The sequence below is a fragment of the Dromiciops gliroides genome, chromosome 1 (assembly GCF_019393635.1).
Source record: "Dromiciops gliroides isolate mDroGli1 chromosome 1, mDroGli1.pri, whole genome shotgun sequence".
NCBI classification, from domain to species: domain Eukaryota; kingdom Metazoa; phylum Chordata; class Mammalia; order Microbiotheria; family Microbiotheriidae; genus Dromiciops; species Dromiciops gliroides.
This window is the reverse complement of record NC_057861.1, coordinates 635538584-635557227: the sequence shown is the minus strand read 5'-3', so window position 1 is coordinate 635557227 and position 18644 is coordinate 635538584.

The window sequence follows — 18644 nt, the reverse complement described above, 5'->3', positions numbered from 1 at the left end:
TACCTGCCTAAATCTGGTACCACTAGGTATCCTTATGTGGGATATGATTGTATGCTCACCAATTTTCCTTTTCTTTGAAGCATCATATTCCAGTTTCTCCAGCAACTAGAGAAGTGGGAATTCACTGTTTCCTTAAGTGGGCACTCTAATTTACTTAAACTTCTCATGTCTGGAAGTCTACCCCCTCACCTCTCATATGCAACCAATTATTAAGTCTTGTAAATTCCATTTTTATAACATCTTCCACATTTATTCCCTCCTCTCTTTTTTCCCAAGGGAACCATGATAATATAGGTCTTCCTCACCACCTGACTGAGAGTATTGCTTCAGCCTCTTAGTGAGTTTTCTACCTGCACTCTCTCTCATTTCCAACCCATCTTTCATTACCCCTGCCAGATGAATCTTCCTTAAGCACCAACCTTTTCATCCTGCTTCTCTACTTGAAAATCTTCAATGGCTCCTCTATTGCCCTAAATAAAAGTAAAACTCTTCTTCTTAGCACTCAAGGCCCTCCATAGTCTGGTACCCTCTGACCTTCCCGACTTGAGCTCACCACATTGCCTTCAACATAGTTTAAACTTCAGACAAACCCCAGCATTTCTCCGATTCCAACTCCCAAAGCACAATGGCATGCATCCATGCATTTATCCACCAGAGCTTTAACCAAGGCAGATCAACTGAGGCCTTGACATGCCTTCAGTCTTTCAGCAGCATAGAAACAACAAAAATTAAAACCTAGTGCATCCTGTCATCATATTTTGCCCTCATATCTTTTGGAATTATCTCAGTTGCCCTCCTCCACTTGTTTATCAATGTCCTTCTCAAAACATGGTACCCAGGGGCAGCTAGGTGGCACAGTGGATAAAGCACCGGCCCTAGATTCAGGAGGACCTGAGTTCAAATCCGACCTCAGACTCTTGACACTTACTAGCTGTGTGACCCTGGGCAACTCACTCAGCCCTTTTGGCCCCACAAAACAAACAAACAAACAAACAAAATATCAAAGCATGGTGCCCAGAACTAAGAACAATATTCCATATATGGTTTTGTTAGGGCTGAATCCAGAGGAACTGTCACCCCCTTTTCCCTGGACGTTATGTCTCTCTCAATGTGGCCCAAAATAGGATTAGCTTTTCCTGCTGACATGTCGCACTGCTACTCATAATGAGTGTGTAGTCCACTAAAACCCCCAGATCATTTTCAGAACAGCTGCCTCTCCAATTTTGAACTTGTGAGTTGAATCTTTTTTGTCCCCATGAGTAAAACTTTATATTTCTCTCAATTGTGTTTTCAGCTTATTAGATTCTGACCAATGCTCAAAACTGTCAAGATCTTTTTGGTTCCTGACTCTATCATCCAGTATGTTAGCTCTTTCTCGCTTAGCTTCTTGTCAGCTGCAAATTTGATAAGCAAGTCGTCTATGCCTTTATTATTATTTTCCTCTGGGCCCACAGTGGTGATGATGATTTGGAAAGAGAGAAGTAGTCTGGCAAAGTGTTTTCTCTTGATGTTGGCACACGTGAGAGGATGATTGATCACCTTTTCCAACTAACTGAGAGTCACAGGAAACACATGCTTACAAAAAAATAGGAGCCACATGATTGGACAGAGACCTATACACTGGCATCCAGGATTCACTGCTTCTTTTGCCTTCTACTGCCCTTGAGATCTGGACTTCCTCATCACCATGAGGGTGGGAAGGAATGAGAGGTTGGCACCCTTCATCTCAGTCATCTGAGCTTCTATGAGGCAAACTAGAGAGCCTGGGCTTGTGGACACCAGAGATCAGTGCTGCAGCAGCAACCCCCTCCTAGAGTATGGATAGAGTCTGCAGCATAAGAAAGGAGACTCAAGTGTCCAGAGATGGGCAACAATTGTGACTCCCATTGGATCGGTGAAGTGGAAGAGAACTTTAACTTCTCTCAGCATTCTTCCCCTTGATTACAGGCCATGATGCTGAGATGGGGTCTCAGGCACATCTCCTTCCCATATTCTTTTCCATTATCTATGAGTATTGGTGGTTCAGGGATTGCCCCTTTAATTCCTTCCTGACACACCCAAAGATCCAGAAGAGCAAGCAAGGGGGGGTTTCGAATACAGCTGGAGGCAGATGGCTCTCCATCAGAGCCCTAAACCCATTTCTTCCCATGTTTACTATGTTCTATAAGCAATTTGGTCACTGCAGGTTAAGTCTCTGAATCTATGGATGAAGGAGTCCAAGACCAAGAAAAGAGAGCCCACATAGATGGAATGGGGCTCATGAGCTATATAATATAAAACAGAGATTTTATATTACATATTTGAGTAATGTTCCATTTGATCCCCTCTACTAATTCTGGACCTGACCAGAACCACTGTTTGAAACCACAGACTCAATGGTGAGGGGAATAATATGGGCATCTGCAAGCCAATCATCCTCTGATCATCACTTAGAATGCTGCAGTCTTTTAGAAAAGTTATACCATGCAGGGACAGATAGGTGGCATGGTGAATAGAGTACCAGACTTACAGTCAAGAAGACTCATCTTCCTGAGTTCAAATCTGGACTTAGACACTAAATATCTTTGTGATCCTGGTCAAGTCACTTAACCCTGTTTGCCTCAGTTTCCATATCTGTAAAATGAGCTGCAGAAGGAAATGGAAAACTACTCCATTATCTTTGCCAAGAAAACCCCAAATGGAGTCACAAAGAGTCAGATAGAACTGAAAAATAACCCAGCAGCAGTAACAACAACAACAACACAACAATCCCATGCAGGTTACAGAGAGACTCTGACAAGACCACTAGGTTGATGGTTCAAAAAAGAATACTACTCAAATATTGTACTCCCTTGCTGGATAATTAGTATAGTGACATTTCACCTTGCTGTAGGCTTAAAAAAGGAAGCTCTAGATTCACATGACACAAGACACCAAGGAAGAGGGCACACTAGTTAGCAAGAATAGTTGGTTAAAATAGGAAGCTCTATGCCTGGATTACCTTTCTTCTTCCCTCTTTTATTGAATTCCAACATAGTCTTTAAAGTCCAACTCAAATACCATGTCCTCCAGAAAGCTTTCTTTAATGACCCCAATCAGTAATAACTTTTCCTACACACACACACACACACACACACACACCCCTCACATAGTACTTTGTTCTGTTGTGTATTATGGTGGACTGTGTCTGTATCTCTTTCCTTTTCTAGATCTTCAGTTCCATGAAGGAAGAAATCACGTCATCTAGAAACTTTGTATTTCTCCCAGTACCTAATAGAAAGTTCTGTACACAGTCAGCACTTAATAAATGTTTGCTGAATTGAACTAGATTGAATTCTAGCAGATATCGCTGTCAATGATGAGAATATATATGTGTGTGTGTGTGTGTGTGTGTGTGTGTGTGTGTATCATGACTGACATTTATACAGAGCTTTACTGTTACAAAGCACTCCACATGTTTTATCTCCTTTAATCATCTTTACAATCCTGTGAGGAAGGTAGGGCACAAAGAGCTTCACCATCCCCATTTTACAGAAAGGTAAAATAGCATGTCTCTGGATAGAGTAATTAGCAAAACAAGGATTTGAACCCAGGTCTTCTGGATCCAGCTTGAGAGGTTTTTCCACTCTCCTGCTCTCCCTACACCATCGGTGCTAAATCTGCACCAACATTTTATCCCCAGGGTCCCTGACTCCTTCCCCTCCTCTGCCAAGAGCCCCTGGTAGGGGAAGGCAGCATCCTGGCATATGATAACAAGACAGAGGAGAAGCAGCCTCTATTTGCATGGGTTTCTTGAAGCAGCTGCAAACCCAGCTGAAGTGGAAGGGAATTTGGCTGTGACAGCAGCTGTGTTTTTCAACCTCTTCACTCTCAGATAAATAAATATGCTCGGATGCAATTTCCACGAACATCAATATTGACCTGAGGTTGAAACGCTTCTTGCTCAGCAAGAGAATCATCCGGAAGAATAGCACCATCTCCCGGCTCTGCCAAGTACCCGGGAGCAGGTGCCTCTTCAGGAGCCCAGAGGAAAATGCCGTCCCTAACCAGGAGCCTGCCCCATCAGGGATAAACAGTGTTTGAGGAAGAGGAACAATTTACTCAAATACCTTTTGTTTACCTGGCTAGAGAGGACCCAGAAGAAGTCATCTAATCCATCCCTCTATTTTAGGGATCTCCTTTGTTCAAGCCAACCATCACAAACAACTCAAAAGAGATACTAAGAGGGACTGAGGACTCCTAGGGAATAATAATAGATCACATTTATATAGAGCTTTTGGATTTGCAAATTGCTTTAAGACCTCCCTCAAGTTTGTCCTTAGAGCCAATGCAAATCCCTCATGCTGCTGCTGAAATCAACATCCTCTTGCCCTGTGTTCAGCCAAAGCATTCTTCTTACTGCACTGATTCCTTCCCTCCCCAGGTTCTAGTAGCTATCCATCTGTCCACTAACATTGTGACCTAGAGCAAGTCACTGTAGCTACCTGAGCCTTGAGGCCCTTCTCTGTAAGGAGCAGAAGATTTGACTTCTGCTGGATTGTTCAACATTCATAAATTCAGTAGATGCATTCTATCCTAAGTGCAAAGCACCACGTTGAGTGTTGGGAAGATAACAAAGCTTAGTGCCTACCTTCAGAGAACTTAGAGTACAACCTAGTAGAGTCAAAAAGCATAAACACAAATGACTGTAATATACAATAGTCCATGCTAAGTGTATTAAAGCAAGCAAAGTGTTATGTGAGGTCTAAGAGAAGAGGCAGAATAGCATGGCTTACCACACCAGTGGGGTGTGGAGACAGGAAAACCTGGGTTCAAATCCTACCTCAGACACTTACTGTATAATCCTGGGCAAGTTTTTTAATCTTAATCTCACTTAATCTCTCTGTGCCTCAGTTTCTATGTGTGTGAGTTTGCCTTATAGCTTTAAATCTATAATTCCCAAGTGTCAGAGAGATCATAGAGGAAGTAGCATTGAAGTTGGAGTTTATAGGATGGGTAGCAATTCCACAGAAAAAGACAGGAGAAGGGAAAACCATTTTTAGCATTTTAGTGAATAGCATGAGTAAAATCAAAGAAACAGGGGGCAGCTAGGTGGCACAATGGATAAAGCACCAGCCCTGGATTCAGGAGGACCTGAGTTCAAATGTGACCTCAGACACTTGACACTTACTAGCTGTGTGACCCTGGGTAAGTCACTTAACCCTCATTGTCCCGTAAGAAAAAGAAAAGAAAAGAAAGAGAGAGAGAAGGAAAATAAGAGAATCAGGGGAGCAAAGTGAATACCTACAGCAGAATGTATTCTATTTTTTCCAAAGCATAGCATTAGTGAAGGGGAATAATAAAAGATAAAACGTAAGGTCATGAAAGGCCTTGCATGGCAGACCCAAAAGTCTGAATTTTGCTTTACAAGAGACTATGAGGTCACTAAAGTAGCCAGATGGCTACTGAGAGTCATTTGTGGGGTGTGTGGATCGATGAGATAAGGAAGGTCAAAAATATATACTGTAGAAGAACTATAATTATTATAATAAGTATTGTTATAATTTTACCTCCACAGCTTCTCTACGTTCTCTCTGTAGTATTTTTACCTCACCGCCACCGCCACCACCACTACTACTACTACTACTACTACTACTACTACTACTACTACTACTACTACTACTACTACTACTACTACCCTGACAGAGTCTGTACTTGGGGAGCCATTGTTCCTCAAATGTGCAGATGAATAGCACTCTTTTTGCCCTGGAGATGAATGACCTAAAAAAACTGAACTGCCACCAAGGATCAACTATGTAACAACTATATAACAACTATGAGCTTTCATGTTGCAGCTCAATGAGGACTCACCAGGGTGTCTCATGTTGAAGGTGGAAATAGCATATGAATTGACTAGTCTGAAACGTCCCCCTTTGCTAGCCCAATGGAAAGAGGACCAGTTCTAGAGCCAGTACACCTGTGTTCAAGTCCTGGTTCCCCACTTACTACCTATATGAATTAGTTGTTGTTTAGTCATGTCCAACTCTCTGTGACTCCATTTGGGATTTCCTGCCCTCCCCCTTCTTCAATGGGGAGAATGCTCCTTAGGGATAGGGACTGAATTTTCTTTCCTTTTTTTAATCTTTATATATGTAGGATCCCACAGGTGCTTAATAAGTAATCCTCGAACTGAATTGCTGAACTAAACCAGGCAGGGCTATGGAAACAATACAGAAACGTTCTGACTCATAATCTCCCCTCAGCTCTCCTGAATCTGTTCCCCCTGATCATCAGCAAGCTCTGAATTACATTCAGTTTCCATCTCCTCCACCCCCAATACTATTTTAACTAAGGTTATTTTAACTCTCTGTGTTCCAAAAGAAAGAGAGAGTTACTGATCACCATCTTCTTGCCTGTTATAGATGTACCAGCCTTCTCTTCCCCAGAAAAAGCAATCCCAGTGACTCGCTGGGCTAAAGGACCGCTCTTAAGAGTAGTGGGGTCTGTCTCTCCCAGTGTAAGCCACTTTATTTTTCTCTCTCCAAGTCTTGAGGGAAGGGGAAAAGAGAGGAGGGAAGGGGAGAGATGGGGATTGGAAGAGAATAGAATATTTTGTTTATTCAGTCATCCCCTAAGCTTCCACTATAAAGAAATGGAAATCTAATCCAAAATGTCCACCAGCATTGGACCTATTCTCCAACCCCAGAGAAAGAGAGAAAACCAGAATCATTTAATTTCAGCAAGGCTTTGATTGATTTTTTTTTCTCTTTCGTTATGTGTCTCTCTCTGCTCATCCCTCCCCTCCTCCAACTCGGTTTGTCTCCCCTCTCATTCTATCAATCTGCTTATTTTTTTCTTTCAGTTTCTCTCCCTTCCCCTCTCTGGCATTTTTCTTTAACTCTATCTCCCTCTCCCTTTCTTTCCCTATATGTCCATCTTTCTCCTTCTGTTCTCTTGTCCCCTTTCCCACCCAGTTTCTCCTAATCTCTCTGTCTGCCTCCCTCTCAATCATTCTCTCTCCCTCCTTGTTCATCTCTCTTCTTTCCCTCCATCTCGATCTCTATCTCTCCTCTTCCTCTCCATCCCTCCACCTACTGCCCGTTTTCTCTTCATTTCTTCCTCTCCCCCTTCTCCATCTCTCTCCCTTCCCCCCTCTCTCCCTGGCTCATCAGTCATGTTTCTGTCTCTATAGGAGCGAGGGGGAGGAGAGTAGCAGGACTGGGGAGGAAGCCTCTGCAGGCAGCTGTTTTATTTCCCCCGCAGAAGGGTTGTAAATCCCTGCTGACTGGAGTTGCAATGGCTGAATCCCCCCACCCCCTCCAGGGACTATGGTGGGGGCCAGCAGTCCCAGGTATCAGTGAATCTAGTCAACAGTCTGGGTCAACCAATTGCTCATCTCACATTTTAGCAGATGATCCTACAACTCAGACCTTCTGCAAAAGTCCCCAATCTCCCCTTAACACTGATCACCAAAAATCAATTCCTCTGTGCCTGCCTGTCTGGAAGGGGAGAGGTAGTCAAAAGAATCAGAAGCACTCCCCAAATAAAAATCATCCCCCTATCCTTCCAATCTGCCATAATGCCTGATAATAATAACAGTAGTTAACAGTTCTACAATACTTAAAGGTTTTGCCTTGGCTACTTGATCTCACAATAATCCACTAAATCAGGTGCTATTATTATCCCCAAGGGAAAGTAAGACTTGAATTGCCCAAAAAATCACAACTAGGAAGTGTCAGAAGCAGGATTTGAACTCAGATCTCAATGAGTCTAAGCCCAGCACTTTTTCCACTACCACTGAATACCACTCCACTATTCCACTTCTCTTAAAGGAACCAAGATGTTACTAGGGAGGGAAATATATTAAACCATGGATACCAGGTGACCTAGCAACCCTAGATAGGGTTTAGCTCAATCATATATTAAAGACTGTATAATTATAATAACCAAGCTTGTTCCAGAAGAAGAGATATGGGAATTTATCTCCCTCCTTTCTTTGAAGAAGTGGGGGACTATGAAAGTGGAACACAGAATATTCTTTCAGACTTGATGAATGCATTGGTTACTTTTGATGACCTGCTTTCTTTTCTCTTTCTTTTTTATTCTCCATTGTTATAAAGAATGACCCCCTAGGTGAGGTAGTGGAGGAAAAATATATGGAGAAAAGAAGGTGAGATAAAAACAAAAGACAATAATATAAACATATTAAAGGTTCACTGGCTATCACCTTGAACATTTTACATTTCCATCATAAAAGCTCTCTGAAGTAGGGAGTATAAGTGTTAACATCCCTGTATTATAGATAAGGAAATTGATGCTTAGGAAGGTTAAGTAACTAACCAGTGGTCACACACCTGGGAAGTAAAAGATGAAGGACTCAAGCCCAGGTCTTTCTAACACTAAATGTAATGTTCCTTCCCCTATGCCATGCTAACACAAGAGCAGGGCATGGGAGGAATTAGACCTGGGACAGGTGATGTTTAATGGCAAAAGAGGAAAGACAGGGTGCTTATCAGGAAGAGCAGAGTAACCCAACTCCTATTAGATCTTTCATGTTCATGAAAATAAATGGGTATCTGATAAGATCTGAGATCACCAAAAGAGATAGTATGGAGGGGAGGAGAGAGCCCAGGACAGAGCCTTAGGGGATATTCATTGGTTAAAAGGCATAAACTAGATGAAACAAAGGAAACTGAAGAGTGGTCAGAAAAATTAGAGGAAAACCAGAAGGGAAACACAAGGAAAAGTTAGAGGGAAGAGAGTATCAAAAAGAAGTTGATCTATAGTGTCAAAAGCAGCAGAGAGGTCAATAAGGATAAGGAAAGGCCATTCGTTAGATTTGTCGATCACTGGTAACTCTGAAAAGAATTCTGATGAGGTCAGAAGTCAGGCTGCAAAAAGTTTAGGAAAGAATGAGAGGAGAGAAAGTGGAGCAGATAGCTTCCTTAAGATTAGCCACAAAAAGGAGGAGAGATTTAAGAAGATAGTTAGCCAAGATAAAAGGAAGGAAGGAAGGAAGGAAGGAAGGAAGGAAGGAAGGAAGGAAGGAAGGAAGGAAGGAAGGAAGGAAGGAAGGAAGGAAGGAAGGAAGGAAGGAAGGAAGGAAGGAAGGAAGGAAGGAAGGAAGGAAGGAAGGAAGGTATTTTTAAGGATGAGGGAAACCTGGGCATGTTTGTAGGCAATAAGAATGCTGCCAGTTGACCGGGAGGGATTAAAGATAACTGAGAGAGGGGTAGCTAGGTGGAGCAGTGGATAAAGCACCAGCCCTGGATTCAGAAGGACCTGAGTTCAAATTCACCTTCAAACACTTGACGCATACTAGCTGTGTAACCCTGGGCAAGTCACTTAACCCCCATTGCCTCCCAAAAAAACAAACAATAACAACAAAAACAAAAACAAAGATAGCTGAGAGAAAGGGGATATTAGAAGGGGCAATCTGCTGGAAAAGGCAAGATGAAAAAGGATCACTTGTGCATGTGGAGAGGTTAGCCTTGGCAAAAAGAAAGCCACCTCTTCATGTGAAGTGGAGTAGGATGGGGTATGGGGTATGAGGAGGGAGTGATATATGATGGGAAGGAGGGAAGACAACAGAGCTCTCAGTGAAGGGCCTCATTTTTTTCAGGGAAATATGACACGTTTCTTAGCTGAGAGGGTAAAGGGAGGGAGCCACTAGAGGAGAGATGAGGAGGGATAAAAGTGTTCCTAGAAATCAAAATCAAGCTCACTGGTCATTAGTTTGTAGAATTCAAACTCTTTTCCTTTCCTTTTTTTTTTAAATTGGGACAACTTTTGGTCATCTTCAGTTCTGCAACACCTCTCCTCTTCTCTGTGATCCTTCATTGACTGGGACTAAGCAATTATACCCACCAGGTCTTTCAGGATACTGGGGTATAGGTAGGTCATCTGGGCCTGGCTGATAAACTCATTAAGGGCAAGCAAGTTCCCATTTACTATCCCCCTAGTTATCTTGAGTTTCAAATCCCCATTTGCCATTGTTTGCTGTCTTTTCCAAAATGAAGATCTTTCTCCTTGGAAAATAAAATGAAGTAAAACATAGTTTTGAGAAACTTTGCCTGTTCTTGTATCGCTTGTCATCATTGCATCAATCCCTACCAGTAGGCCTATCCTTGCTTTGAAATAATAATAATTTTAATAACAATAATAAGAGTTTATATAGTGCTTAGAGTTTTACAAATCCCTTTACATAGTTTAAAATTATGTATTTATACTTGTTAAGTTGTTTGAAATTCCTCTTTTTCCCAACATTATTATGATATAGTAGCAAAATGGGCCTGGAAGACCTGAGTTCAAATGTGGCCTCAGGCACTTACTTACTATGACCCTGGGCAAGTCATTTAACCTCAACTTTCCAAGATTTCCTAACCTATAAAATGGAATTAATAAAAGCACCTACCTCCCAGGTTGTTATGAGGATCAAATGATATAATAATTGTTAAGTGCTTAGCACATAGTAAGTGCTATATGAGTGTTAGCTATTATTATATCTATATATAAGCACATAGGTATATATATGTATATATATATATGTATATGCACATATGAATAGTATGTGTGTGACTATTCTTGACCCTGGGCTATATAACATTTTTATCAATGACCCAGATAAAGACATAGATGTCACGATTAGTAAATCTGCAGATGACTCACATCTAGGAGAGAGAGCTCACACTGGATGTCAAAGGCAGCATGGGAAAAAAATCTTGACAAGCCAGAGCATTGGAGCAAATCCAATAAGATGAAACTGAAAAGGGATAAGTATGAGCATGCAGGTTTAAAAATTAACTTAACACATTAAATATAGGGGAGGAGTGAACAGTTCATCTGAAAAGGATCTGGGGGTCTCCATGGCTGCGAGCTCAATATAAATTAACAGGCGTGATGTGGCAGCCGAAAAAAAAAATGACTGATGAAATATTAGATTGCCTTAAGAGAGGCAGAGAGTGTCTAGGACTAGGGAGTGGCAGCTCCACCCTGGTTAGACCATATTGAGAAGATGTTCTGTTCTGGACATTTTTGGAAATAGATTGATAAGCTGAAGAGGGTACAGAGAACAATGACCAGGAAAGTGAAAGACTTGAAAAGCACGGCATATGAAGAGCAGTTAAGAGAATTAGAAATGTTTAGCCTAGAAAAAGGCTTTAAAGAATTTAACAAAGGTAGGGAATTACATGTTAGATGTCTTAAAATATTTGAAGAGCTGTCCCATGGAAGAGGGACCATATTAAACTCTTCATGTCCCCAGAGAATTGGAAGTGATGGGTCGAAGCTGCAGAGACAGATTTTCATTCAATATAAGGGGAAAGGATCTAACAATCAGGTCTAAGGAAAAATGAAGTGGTTGGCTTTGGGGGGCAGTGGGTTCCCCTTCATTGGGGATCTTTAAGAAAAAGCTCCATGATTACTTATCCAGTATGCTACAGGAGGAATTCTTTTTCAGGAATATGTTAGACTGGTCGGGCACTGAGTCTAACACAATTCTGAGATTGTGATTCTGTGGTTAGAAGCTGGCAGACCCAGAATTTGGAGAGTTTAGGAGGCAGCAAGAGGACCAGATCTGGAGTCAGAGGTCCTGGGTTCAAATTCTGCCTTTGACACCTATTAGCTCTGTGACTTATTAGCAAGCTACTTATGTTCTCAAGGCCTCAGTTTTCTTATCTGCAAAATGAGGGGATGGGCCTTAAGTCCTTTCCAACTCTTGCCTACTGCATGATTAATCACAGTCAGTGAGAGCTGGTCTGTAACACCAGTTGGCTCTGACATTCTCAATCACTTCTTCCAAAGACTTTCTCTTGAACCTCCCTTCTCCTTCCTCTGGGGACAAGGAGTGTCTGGGGATTGGAGCAGAGATTTTGTGGGAGTGTTTTGGGTAGATATTGTTGAAATCAAGACTAAGAAAAACAACCTCCTAGGTCCTTTACTTTCTCCACCTAGGGCCTTTGAGCAGAGCCCATCCCCCTCCTCAGGGGACTTCTATTTTGGCCACATTCTCCATGGGACTTCAACATCTAAAGTTTATTCTGAAGTGAAGCAATCAGTGTCAGATTTTACTTCTCTTGATGTGAGACAGACCCCAAAACAAAGTGGAAGTAAATAGGAGAACTGGTGGTAAGAGGAGTTTCAATTAACCTTTTTTTTAATCCTCCATGCAGCGCATAGCTTTTTCCAGCTGCTGAAGGAGTGGCTCATTTAATTAATAAAGTAATTGGGCATTTTCTTCCTGCTGACTTTCAGGGTAGCGTTTGCATTCACCCTGCTGTAGACTGACCTCTGCTGACTTTGGAGTCCCCGGAATAGATTGTTCACTGCCAGCGAGCAGTAAAGCCACTACCAGGAGATCCTTTGGCCTGGGATAACACTACCATTAACAGATAGTGATTTCAGGACTCTGACTAGACTGCTGCCCTCAAGGCCTCCATGATCTCCTCTGGAAATGGCTTACCTCCATGTTGGTCTCCCTAACTCCAGTCTCTTCCCTTCCCATCCCTTCCCATCCCATCCCATCCTTGTGCTCTGAGTAATCTTCCTACTGTACAGATTTCGATCCATCACTCTCCCTACTTCCAAAAAAAACTTTCATTGTCCCCTATTGCCTAAAATTAAGTCCAAACTTGCTGGTCTGGAGTTCAAAGGCCTCCATCAATGTCAACAAAACAGGTTAAATCTGCATTTAGTTTCAGTTTTTAAAAAGACAGAATTCCCGAGTGTCCAAAGCTCTTTTACAAGAGCCCCGGTTTCAGAATCTGACAAATTCATCACTTCGAAAAATGCCCCTTCAGGCACACCGTGGGAAAGGAAGAGGCCAATCAGATCACCACCATCTGCTCCTGCCATGATGCTGGCTGAAATACACACTTAGGTTGTTTCAAGAAAGAGGTAGTGACAAATGAGTGGAGGTTCTAGCTGTACCTCCCAGTTGTCTTAAGCTGTAGCCTTGACTCCTCTATCCAGAGTTACTGAGTCAGCAGTAACACCACTGTTGACAGGAAAAAAAAAAAAAAAGGCAATACAGTATGGAGTCCTAGACGTGGAAATGGGAGATCTGGATTCAAATCTTAGCTCAGCTGTTCCCTACTTGTGTAACTGCTGGGCAAGCCACTCCCCCTCCCTCTTCTCCCCCTCAGTTTCTTCATCTGTGTAGCCCATCTGAGGGCTACTTTTAGAAAATGGGGGGTTGGGGGTAGAAGAGGTCCAAAGTCTCTTGCTCTAACATCCTATGATTCTGTGGTAGTTGCTTTAAAAATACACAGGGTTTTTGATGTATGCATCCCTTTAGGTTACTGAAGTCATCCTGAGGAAGGGTCGGTGCCCCATGGTCTCCAAAGAATAGATTCTTTAGAATCTATTATATATTATACTCTTTCCTCAGCCTCCCTGGGGGTTATAGCTCCCGGACCTCTCCACTGCCCTCCCCAACAACACTGCCACCAATATTTCTTCAGCAGCAATAGCCCCTGAGTATCCCACAAAGCCAAAGGTTATTTGCCCATTTGTTCTCATGCAGGAGCAGGGAGAAGAAAATGCCAGGCCCAAATCAATAAATCTTAATGGATTAGAGACACTGGTATTCATTCCTCGAAATACATGTTTGGCTAAGGCACCAGAAATCACAGACAGAGGAGGTAAATACAGCTGTGAGCAGATGAGATGAGATCACTCCACCACAAAAATTACAAAAAAGACTGGGGGGACCCTCCAACTCACCCAGGCAGCCGAGAATCTGGGCCAGGAAGATGAATCATGGTAGAGTGGGACAAACCTTGGGAGAGGACTAAAGAAGCCTGAGTCCTTGCCCAGGCTCTGTTTCACTGGGCCAAATAATGCTGGATCAGTCCCTCCATCCCTCTCTGAGCCCATTTCCTTTTATGTGAAAATATGAAATGGGACCCCTTACCTAAAGACTACCATTGTCATGCTTGTTCATCCTTCATTATCGAAGAGGACCAACGACATCAGGAGGGTGATGTCTTTTAGTGAGTCAGGGCAGTGCAAAATCATCTGCCTCTCTCTCTCTTCTCTAGTCATTGGAGTGCAGTGGCAACACATAAGTCAAGATGACACCAAAAGACTACTAGCGTTCACATACACATAGCCCTATCCCAACCTCCACTCCCACTGTCATATCTGGCCCCCAGAAGGCAGTTGCATGCCCCCCCATTCTAGGTATAACCCTGAGGGGACAGGGTCATTATTCTAATGCTGTTGCTCAGAGCACTCATTTGCTGTGTCCTCCTCGATAGCAATCACCAGTGATTACTGCCCCCAAACCATCTGTCAATGCCAGTATCCCCCCAGCATCATTCAACCAGATGATACCATCTCAATATCACTGATAGGCAGTTAACACCAATTGGCTTTTACAAAGGGATGTTTACTGAGAAGATACAGAAAGAAAAAAACCCTAAACATTCCCCCTTTGAACTGGGGCACATTCTCCCCTTTACTATACTAGGCCCTGGGGATAATGGGCTCAAATTATAACGGTTTCTACTGGACATTTGCCCCAACTAGTTCACTTTTGGACATAACTCCAGACAAGCCAATCCCCTGTATATACAACACAGTGTTCTCTCTGCTGCACATCTACAACTGCCCAGTTGGGTCACATTGGGGCTATGATGGCTTCTCACCCACATTGGCTATGCCAGTTGTGCCAATCTCAGCCATGAACTCCCATTGCTGGACCTCTGGTGGCCCTGCCAAATATTTAGAGCTTAAAAGGTCACAGCTTGGTCCATTTCATCTCAATCGGCTTGTACCTTGGAACAGGAAAAAATAAACCCAGAGAGGCTAATAAATAAAGGCATGGTGAATAAAGTAATATCATCAATACCCCCCCCATCACCACACACACACTTATATTGAGTTGGGGAGGAGGTGACTTATAATTTTACTGCTATACAGAACTCCCATGGAGGAAAATCCCTCTACCAAGGCAGATCAACAACGGCTCTGCAGCTTACTCCCTTGAAGAGTTGCCTAGAGCACAGGGAGGTAAGTGACCAGTGCAGGGTCATACAGCCAAGGTATGTCAGAGGTAGGACTTTAACTCAGATCTTCTTGATTCTGAGGCTGGGTTTCTAGCCATTATGCCTGTCCCCCTCTCACTGAGTTTAGTGTTGTTGTTTTCCTAATGAAATTAATGTTTTACATACACTTATCAAATTAAATAAATAGAGATTGCTAAGTTAACTTTGTTCTTAATTCTCTCTTTTCATCAAGTTCATTAGCAGCTTTTTCTTAGTTTCATTATTCTTTAAAATCAGAATACACCCTTCATCCTCATCTGGACAAGTCTCCTCTGTCCTTCTGCACATGGGCTGAAGCATTGAGTGGAGAGAAGCGAGAACCCAGCATCAGAAAATGGGGCTGGATTCTTAGTTCCATCACCTACAAGCTGTGTGACCCTGAGCAAAGCCCCTGCCCTTTCTGAGCCCCACGCTTCTGCTATATAAAATGGGAATATTCATATTTGCACTATCTCCCTGGCAGGGAGTTTGTCAGAAAAAGTTTTGTAAATCTTAGAGGGCTGTGTAAATGTGAATTATTCGTAGAACAATTACTAAGATCGTGCCCATGAGACAAAACCAACAAGATGGAGGACTACACATTTTTCTGATTCCCAAGACCTCTCAAAACTCTACAAAGTAAGAATTATGAGAAGGTTGATGAGCTAGTGCTTTAGGACCTGCTCAGTAATTCCCTTGCTGCTGCTGCTGCTGCTGCTGCTGCAGTCTCTGCCAGAATACCCCCTGCCCCTGCCCCTGCCCCTACCCCATAATTCTCTGGTAATAAGCAACATAATTCAACTGTGCCCCCACGCCCATGCAGAAGATGAATCTGCTTAGCCTAGGGTGGCAGCAAGCATTCCATGCTGCAGGAGGGAACTGGAGCAGAGTACTGGGGAGGGGTGGGATGGGTGGGCTACCCCAGGGCTGAAGGAAAGGGGGACACAATCTGGGGAGAATAAAACCCCCCCACCAGGATTGTTGTGAAGACAACATGAAGTAATATTTATAAAGCTTTTTGCAAATCCTAAGATGCTATATAAATACTAGCTATTATTACTTATTTGTTATTATTACTCATTTCCTCACCAGTAGAAGGAGGGAGAAGGACTAAGGCATCTCTTATGTCCCCTCCAGGTCTAAATCCCATAAATTTTCCATGAATTTCATGAGCAGCTAAGGCCAGAGCTCTACACCAAGAAAGCACCTTTAATAAAATATTTCTTGAACATACAATTAATAAGTAACCCTGCAAGGATTCGAACCTGACTCTCCTGACTCCCTGAGCAGCCAGTATTCTTGCTGCCTTTCCGCACCACATCTTAATCAGGCTCTCTGACATCATGCCAACTTGAACTGGAAAAAAAAACAATGCTAGGACAATATCCACCCCCATCTAGCTCCCTGCCACCCCCCACCCCCCTGAGCCTTCCAGTTTCTCAGGGTGAGTAATTAAGATCCCCTCAGTCACCATGGGAAGTAAAGCATCTGGTATTTAATGACATTTTCAAATATTTTTAATAGAAATTTCAAGTCTTGTTCCTAATCTGACATTTATCTTCTATTAGGCACAGACAACAGTCAGGCTGAGAATCCCTGCCCCTCTCCGGGAATGACTGGGTGGGGTGAAGGAACAACCTGTTCTATGAAGTTGTCATCAACATCGGCTCTGCCACTTGGGCCCACCTGACCTGGGAAGCCTGTCATCCTTCCACTTTGATTTACACAGGCTGGGCCCCCATGATAACTTTATTCATCTGGAGGATAATTATTGACTATATTATTCATGTGACTCACTTGTCCCTGGGGAAGGATGTGGCAGAAAGGGTAAGGTATTGACAAGTGATAAGCCACATCTGATCATCATACATGGCCTGGGGAAGATGGCTAGCTGAGTTCAGGGAGAAGACATAAAGCAATGGGGACTTGGCCCAGGGAAGGCATGGCCTGCCCCAGTTGTCAGGGATCAGGCTTTGTCTGAATTCCTTATGGACACCCATCCTTCCTAGCCTGCTGCCTACTGCTGCTGGCACTTGAGACAGATTTCTCCCATCATCTTCTAGTGCAGTGTAGGGCAGGGTAGAGAAGGTGGAGTTTCTAGGATAGAAATGCAAAGTCATTGTCAGGAAAACCCCATGCCCAACTTCACTTCTAATTTGATGCTGTTATAATCATGTCAACATATCAAGAATCTGTGATGCCACCAATATGGGAACTTGCTTCACTGATGCAATATGTTTATATTAAGCTGTGCTATATGCTAGGGATAAATACAAAGTCAAAAGTGAAATAGTCCTTGTCCTCAGGGAGCTTACATACTAATGGGACAGATAACATGTACTTTCAATATATAACTATACAAAAAAATATATAAGATGCTTAGCAGCTACAAGGAAGAGAGTCCAGGAAAGGTCTCAGGAAGAAGATGGTACTCGAACTGAGTCTTGACCACTAAACCAGGGATTCCAACAGGCACAGGAGAAGAGGGAGTAGATGCATGTTAGAAGGTTGCTGAAGGCTTGGAGGAGTAAAGTGTCTTGTACCAGGGTCACACAAATAGTACCTGGTAGTTCTCTGCCTACTATACCAAGCAGACTATGTAAATGTGAGGAGTTATAATGACATTCTTGTTATTAAAATCATGTCGATGACATTTACAACCCAGGTTCAAGTCCTAGGGGGGGCACTTGAGCCATCTACCCCCTACCCTTAAGATAAAAGATTCTCTAGATCATAATATCTAAGGCTGGTTGAACCTCAGAGATCAGCTGCTTCTAATCCTCTGATCTTACAGGTGAGAAAACTAAAGTCCAGAGAGCTTCAACTATTTTTCCCAAAATGACAAATATATAAGAATCCAGATTTGAACCCAGTTCTTCTGAACCGAAATCCAGTACTCAAAAACAGAGGCATCAAATTCACTGGCAGGAGGCCTTCCAAGGGCTACCAGAACCATGTTAAAATATAATTGGGAAATATTTAACAAAATACATAAAAATATAATACAACAGAGATAATGATAATTTGTGGTTTTCTAAGTCAATATGAAATCTGCAGGGATTTATTTCTATTTAAATTTGACACCATTGCTCTAGAACATAGAACTTGGATCCTAGAAGAGATCTAAGAACATAGAAAAGCTACTCTTTGACTATGAATATGATGCTCTGACTCATTCCTCATTGCCTACAGGTTTATATCCAAAGAGTTAATGTGAAAATAAAAACACATACTAATAACTAAGGGCTACATAGCACTCTAAGTTCTACAGAATGCTTTCCATATGACCAAATGGGCTCATTTGAGTCTCACCACAACTCTAGACAGAAATTCTGACTATGTCATCATCGTCATTATCATTGTCATCCTCATTATCCTCATCATACTCCCTCTTTTACAGATGAGGAAACTGAGGGTCCAAAGAGTTAAGTGATATATCTATGACCACATAGGTAATGATTGCCAGAAGAAGGATTGAAGTGTCTTCCCAACCCCAGTTCTATTACTCTATCCCCTATGTTGCACTGAATTTCAATAATTCGAGTTATAAGTTAAGCACCTACTATGTGCCAGGCATTATGCTAAGTGCTGGAGATACAATTAATAACAAGAAAGACAATCCCTGCCTTCAAGGAGCTTACAATCTAATGGGGGGAGGGG